Source organism: Pristiophorus japonicus, chromosome 5 (assembly GCF_044704955.1).
Source record: "Pristiophorus japonicus isolate sPriJap1 chromosome 5, sPriJap1.hap1, whole genome shotgun sequence".
NCBI classification, from domain to species: Eukaryota; Metazoa; Chordata; class Chondrichthyes; family Pristiophoridae; genus Pristiophorus; species Pristiophorus japonicus.
In genome coordinates, this window is record NC_091981.1 from 307,082,692 (window position 1) to 307,089,806 (window position 7,115).

Here is a 7,115-nt window from a genome sequence, read left to right on the forward strand (position 1 = left end):
AGTGTAATATAAACAGAGGCAGGGTCTAGTGTAATATAAACAGGGATCGGGTCTAGTGTAATATAAACAGCGACAGTGTCGAGTGTAATATAAACAGAGACAGGGTGTAGTGTAATATGAACAGAGACAGTGTCTAATGTAATATAAAGAGAGACAGGGTCCAGTGTAATAGAAACAGAGACAGAGCCTAGTGTAATCTTAACAGGGATAGGGTCTAGTGTAATATGAACAGGGACAGGGTGAGTGAAATATAAACAGAGACAGGGACCAGTGTAATATAAACACAGACAGGGTCTCGTGTAATATAAACAGGGACAGGGTCTAATGTAATATAAACAGAGACAGGGTCTAGTGTAATATAAACAGAGACAGGGTCCAGTGTAATATAAACAGAGACAGGGTCTAGTGTAATATAAACAGAGACAGGGTCCAGTGTAACATAAACAGAGACAGGGTCTTATGTAATATAAACAGAGACAGGGTCTAATGTAATATAAACAGAGACAGGGTCCAGTGTAACATAAACAGAGACAGAGCCTAGTGTAATATAAACAGAGACAGGGTCTAGTGTAATATAAACAGGGATAGGGTCTAGTGTCTTATAAACAGGGATAGGGTCTAGTGTAATATAAACAGAGGCAGGGTCTAGTGTAATATAAACAGAAACAGGGTGCAGTGTAATATAAACAGGGATAGGGTCTAGTGTAATATAAACAGAGACAGGGTCTAGTGTAATATAAACAGGGATAGGGTCTAGTGTAATATAAACAGAGACAGGGTCTAGTGTAATATAAACAGGGATAGGGTCTAGTGTAATATAAACAGGGACAGGGTCCAGTGTTTTATTAACAGCGACATGGTCCAGTGTCATCCGGTGCGAACTGGTTTAAAAGCTCTGCGGATCTGACTGGCCACCAGTGAGTTCACACTGACGAGAAACAGTTCAGTCGCTCTCACTGTGGGAAGAAGTTCAGTCATTCACCCTCATTGCACACCAACACACTCACACTCGGGAGAGGCCATTTACCTGCTGCATGTGTGGGAAGGGCTTCTCTTGCTCATTCACGCTGCTGACACACCAATGCACTCACACTGGGGAGAGGCCATGTACCTGCTCCATGTATGGGAAGGGATTCACTTGCTCATCCACGCTGCAGAATAGGCGGTCAGACATTCAGGACTGAGCTGAGGAGAAATTTCCTCACTCAGAGGATGGTGAAACTTTGGAAATCTCTACTCCAGAGAGCTGTAGGTGCGTAGCCGTTGAGTAGATTCAAGACAGAAGGTGATCAGTTTGTGGAAACTAAGGGAATTAAGAGATATAGGGATTGTGCAGGAAGATGGAGTTGAGGTAGAAGTTCAGCCATGATCTTGTTGAATTTCAGAGCAGGCCTGAAGGTTCAAAATGGCCGACTCTGACTCCTATCTGTTATGTTCTGATGTACCGATGGACATGGCCTGCTCCCACTCCAGGGCCACACGGACACAGACAGGACCGCAGGAAGAGAGGCAGGCAGCCAGAGTGACCCCCGGGCCCTGCCCATCCTGGACCTACAAATTGTTGTTCTAGCCAGGTCCAGGAGAAGATCCTCTGATTACCCACACCCTCCACACCAAAGATTAGGAACATGGGGCTCAATTGTACCCAAACATCGAAGAGCAAGTTATTATTTGATAGAGAAAAATTGCAAAGTGCTGCAGTACAGCGGGACCTGGGGGTCCTGGTGCTTGAAACACAAAAGGTTAGTATGCAGGTACAGCTAGTGATCAGGAAGGCCAATGGAATCTTGGCCTTTATTGCAAAGGGGATGGAGTATAAAAGCAGGGAAGTCTTGCTCCAGTTATACAGGGTATTGGTGAGGCCACACCTGGAGTACTGCATGGAGTTTTGTTTTCCATGTTTATGAAAGGATATACTTGCTTTGGAGGCAGTTCAGAGAAGGTTCACTCGGTTGATTCCGGGGATGAGGGGGTTGACTTATGAGGAAAGGTTGAGGAGGTTGGGCCTCTACTCATTGGAATTGAGAAGAATGAGAGGTGATTTTATCGGAAGGTATAAGATTATGAGGGGGCTTGACAGGGTGGATGTAGAGAGGATGTTTCCACTGATGGGGGAGACTAGAACTAGGGGGCATGATCTTGGAATAAGGGTCGCCCATTTAAAACTGAGCTGAGGAGGAATTTCTTCTCTGAGGGTTGTAAATCTGTGGAATTCGCTGCCTCAGAGAGCTGTGGAAGCCGGGACATTGAATATATTTAAGACAGAAATAGACAGTTTCTTAACCGATAAGGGAATAAGGGGTTATGGGGAGCGGGCGGGGAAGTGGAGCTGAGTCCATGATCGGATCAGCCATGATCTTATTAAATGGCGGAGCAGACTCGAGGTGCAGTATGGTGTACTCCTGCTCCTATTTCTTATGTTCTTATGTAAAATACTGACAAATGTTAAACTGTTTCGCTGACAAAAGAAATCTTGATTTGACTTTTAAAAGATAAATTATTTAACGGGGGTTCACACAGACTCACCTGACAGACCAACTCAGGCTCCACCCCTCAAGCACCGCGATTGGTTGCAGAACACGCTGCTCCCTTGGCCCTCCGGCCTCTGAGCTCTCTTCCTATTGGTTCCCAGGGCAATCAATCACCACTCACCAACATTATGCTGCCAGATGCCGTTGAGGGGCTCAGAGGGAGGAATGTATCTGAGTTAAGAAATAAAATTAGAGAAGCATGATTAAATTTATAAACAAAACTATTTAAAGTCAAATCAAATGAATTGTTGCAATTAATATATTCCTTTTGGGCCAAGTGGGAAAGAAGTGATGTGTGAGCTGTGCAGAGTGTCTGTGCCCGGTTACACAGCGTGTCCCTGGCTCTCCGCTCCAAGTGAACATGTTTCAGCTCACATCCAACTGACTGGATAAACCTCGCCCGTCTAAACCCATCACACAGATATCAGCATTCGATGTTTAGTTATGCTAAACCTTTATAAAACACTGGTTAGGCCTCAGCTGACACATTGTGTTCAATTCTGGGCGCCACACTTTCAGAAGGATGTCTACACCTCAGAGAGGGTGTAGAAGAGATTTACTAGAATGGTACCAAGGATGAGGGACTTCAGTTATGTGGAGATACTGGAGAAGCTGCAGTTATTCTCCTCGGAGCAGCAAAGGTTAAGAGGAGATTTGATAGAGTGTTCAAATTCATGAATGGTTTTAATCGACTAAATAAGGAGATACACTTTCCGGAGGCAGAAGGGTCGGTAACCAGAGGACACAGAGTTCAGGTGATTGACAAAAGAAGCAGAGGTGACATGAGGAACCATTGTATAAGCAGCGAGTTGTTGCAATCTGGAATGCACTGCCTGATAGGGCGGTGGAAGCAGATTCAATAGTGGCTTTCAAAAGTGAATTGGATAAATACTGAAGGGACAATATTTGCAGAGCTATGGGGAAAGATCAGGGAGTGGAACTAACTGGATAGCTCTACCATAGAGGTAACAAGGAGGATCGATGAGTGGAGTGCATTTGATGTAGTGGATATGGATTTTAGCAAGGCTATTGATAAGGTCCCACATAAGAACATAAGAAATAGGAGCAGGAGTAGGCCATATGGCCCCTCGAGCCTACTCCACCATTTAATACGATCTTGGCTGATCCGATAATGGACTCAGGTCCACTTCCCTGCCTGCTCCCCATAACCCCTTATTCTCTTATCGGTTAGGGCAGATTGTTCAAAAATAAAATCCCATGGGATCCAGGGCAAAGCGGCAAGTTGGATCCAAAATTGGCTCAGAGGCAGGAAGCAAAGGGTAATTGTCGCTGGGTGTTTTTGTGACTGGAAGGATGTTTCCAGTGGGGTTCCGCAGGCTCCCTGGCTTTTTGTGATCTATATCAATGATTTTGACCTGAATGTAGGGGTATGACTAAGAAGTTTGCAAATGATACAAAAATTGGCTGTGTGGTTGATAATGAAGAAGAAAAGGATAAAGCTGTAGACTGCAGGAAGATATCAATGGACTGGTCAGGTGGGCAGAACAGGGGCAAATGGAATTCAACCCAGTGTGAGGTAATGCATCTGGTGAGGGCTAACAAGACAAGGGAATACACAATAAATGGTAGGACACTGAGAAGTGTAGAGGAACAGAGCGACCTTGGAGTGCTTGTACACAGATCCCTGAAGGGAGCAGGAGAGGTAGATAAGGTGGTTAAGAAAGCATTCAGGATACTTGCCTTTATTAGCCGAGGCATAGAATACAAGAGCAGGGCGATTATGCTTGAACTGTATAAAACACTGGTTAGGCCACAGCTAGTTGTGGTCACCACATTACAGGAAAGATGTGATTGCACTAGACAGGGTACAGAGATGTACGAGGATGTTGCCTGGACTGGATCATTCTAACTGCGAGGAAAGATTGAATAGGCTGGGGTTGTTTTCTTCGGGAAAGAGGCGCTGAGGGGAGACCTGACTGAGGTGGATAAAATGATGAGGGGCCTGGATCGAGTGGATGGGTCAGCTGTGGTTCAGTGGGTAGCACTCTCACCTCGGAGCCACTCCAGGGACTGGAGCACAGAGAGTGTCGGCTGGCACTGCACTGCAGTGCTGAGGGAGTGCTGCACTGTCGGAGGGGCAGTACTGAGGGAGCGCCGCACTGTCGGAGGGGCAGTACTGAGGGAGTGCCGCACTGTCGGAGGGGCAGTACTGAGGGAGCACCGCACTGTCGGAGGGGCAGTACTGAGGGAGCGCCGCACTGTCGGAGGGGCGGTACTGAGGGAGTGCTGCACTGTCGGAGGGGCAGTACTGAGGGAGCGCTGCACTGTCGGAGGGGCAGTACTGAGGGAGTGCCGCACTGTCGGAGGGGCAGTATTGAGGGAGCGCGGCACTGTCGGAGGGGCAGTACTGAGGGAGCGCCGCACTGTCGGAGGGGCAGTACTGAGGGAGCGCCGCACTGTCGGAGGGGCAGTACTGAGGGAGCGCCGCACTGTCGGAGGGGCAGTACTGAGGGAGTGCCGCACTGTCGGAGGGGCAGTACTGAGGGAGCGCCGCACTGTCGGAGGGGCAGTACTGAGGGAGCGCCGCACTGTCGGAGGGGCAGTACTGAGGGAGTGCCGCACTGTCGGAGGGGCAGTACTGAGGGAGCGCCGCACTGTCGGAGGGGCAGTACTGAGGGAGCGCCGCACTGTCGGAGGGGCAGTACTGAGGGAGCCCCGCACTGTCGGAGGGGCAGTACTGAGGGAGCCCCGCACTGTCGGAGGGGCAGTACTGAGGGAGCGCCGCACTGTCGGAGGGGCGGTACTGAGGGAGTGCTGCACTGTCGGAGGGGCAGTACTGAGGGAGTGCTGCACTGTCGGAGGGGCAGTACTGAGGGAGTGCTGCACTGTCGGAGGGGCGGTACTGAGGGAGTGCTGCACTGTCGGAGGGGCAGTACTGAGGGAGTGCCACACTGTCGGAGGGGCAGTACTGAGGGAGTGCTGCACTGTCGGAGGGGCAGTACTGAGGGAGTGCCGCACTGTCGGAGGGGCAGTACTGAGGGAGTGCCGCACTGTCGGAGGGGCAGTACTGAGGGAGTGCCGCACTGTCGGAGGGGCAGTACTGAGGGAGTGCCGCACTGTCGGAGGGGCAGTACTGAGGGAGTGCCGCACTGTCGGAGGGGCAGTACTGAGGGAGTGCCGCACTGTCGGAGGGGCAGTACTGAGGGAGAGCCGCACTGTCGGAGGGGCAGTACTGAGGGAGTGCCGCACTGTCGGAGGGGCAGTACTGAGGGAGTGTCTCACTGTGGGAGGGGCAGTACTGAGGGAGTGCCGCACTGTCGGAGGGGCAGTACTGAGGGAGTGCCGCACTGTCGGAGGGGCAGTACTGAGGGAGCCCCGCACTGTCGGAGGGGCAGTACTGAGGGAGTGCCGCACTGTCGGAGGGGCAGTACTGAGGGAGTGCCGCACTGTCGGAGGGGCAGTACTGAGGGAGTGCCGCACTGTCGGAGGGGCAATACTGAGGGAGTGCTGCACTGTCGGAGGGGCAGTACTGAGGGAGTGCCGCACTGTCAGAGGGGCAGTACTGAGGGAGTGCTGCACTGTCGGAGGGGCAGTACTGAGGGAGTGCTGCACTGTCGGAGGGGCAGTACTGAGGGAGTGCCGCACTGTCGGAGGGGCAGTACTGAGGGAGTGCCGCACTGTCGGAGGGGCAATACTGAGGGAGTGCTGCACTGTCGGAGGGGCAGTACTGAGGGAGTGCTGCACTGTCGGAGGGGCAGTACTGAGGGAGTGCTGCACTGTCGGAGGGGACGTTATACCGAGGCTCCGTCTGCTCTCCCTCTGGCGGCTGTAAACGATCCCACGGCAGGTCTCTCCCCGCTGTCCTGGCCAATATTTACCCCACAACCACATGGCTGTCTGTGGGATCTTGCTGTGCACACACTGGGACACGTGTGGGGGCGGTGACAGGCGCTATCCCAATGGAAGCCCACAGCTCTGCGCCGGCCGGCGGGCACACGATGGGCCGAATGGCCTCCTCCTGTGACGTCACAGGGCTCGCCAGCAGCCGCACTGCCTGATGGGTGATTGATAGCTCAGCGTCCGCGCCTGCGCACCGGAACCGCGCATGCCCAGAGGACACCGACCGACCGACCGACCGCCCCCTCCCCCGCACTCGGAGCTGCGCCTGCGCACTCGGATCCTGTGGCGCGGAGTCGGGTCGGCGCGGGGCCTGCCGTTAAAGAGCCGCGATCCGTGACGTAACGTGAGTTTTCTCCGCTCCGATTGGGTGGAGACTGGCGCGGGGGGGGGGGGGGGAGGGGGAGGGGGGGGGAGGGAGAGGTGAGGGGGGGAGAATGGTGGGGGAGGGGAGGGAGGGGAGAGGGGGAGGGGGAGGGGGGAGAATGGTGGGGGGGGGGGAGGGGAGAGGGGAGGGGGGTTGAATGGTGCGGGGGGGGGGGAGAATAAAGACAAATCCGCACATCCGGGTCCCCGAACACACGTCACAGTTTGGCGGAGCGCGCTCCAGGGACACGTGACCTGGGACCACGGCCTGATTGACGGGAGATTCCGACCAATGGGAGCGAGGCCGGCGGCGGGTCTCCAACCAATCGGGAGCCCGAGGGCGGGACCTGCGCCGCAACA

The 7,115-nt window shown here is 53.1% G+C and overlaps 1 long non-coding RNA gene across 1 annotated transcript in view; it reads right to left on the reverse strand.

Moving 5' to 3' along the window:
• Positions 1-4,768, reverse strand: part of LOC139264049 (uncharacterized) — a 115,651-nt gene extending 110,883 nt beyond the window's left edge. Inside the window, exons 1-2 of the long non-coding RNA XR_011593290.1 lie at positions 4,233-4,768; positions 2,527-2,702 (exon numbers count right to left, since the gene is read on the reverse strand). This is a non-coding gene — a long non-coding RNA (uncharacterized lncRNA). The remainder of the gene's footprint in view (positions 1-2,526; positions 2,703-4,232) is intronic.
• Between the last annotated feature and the right edge of the window lie 2,347 nt (positions 4,769-7,115).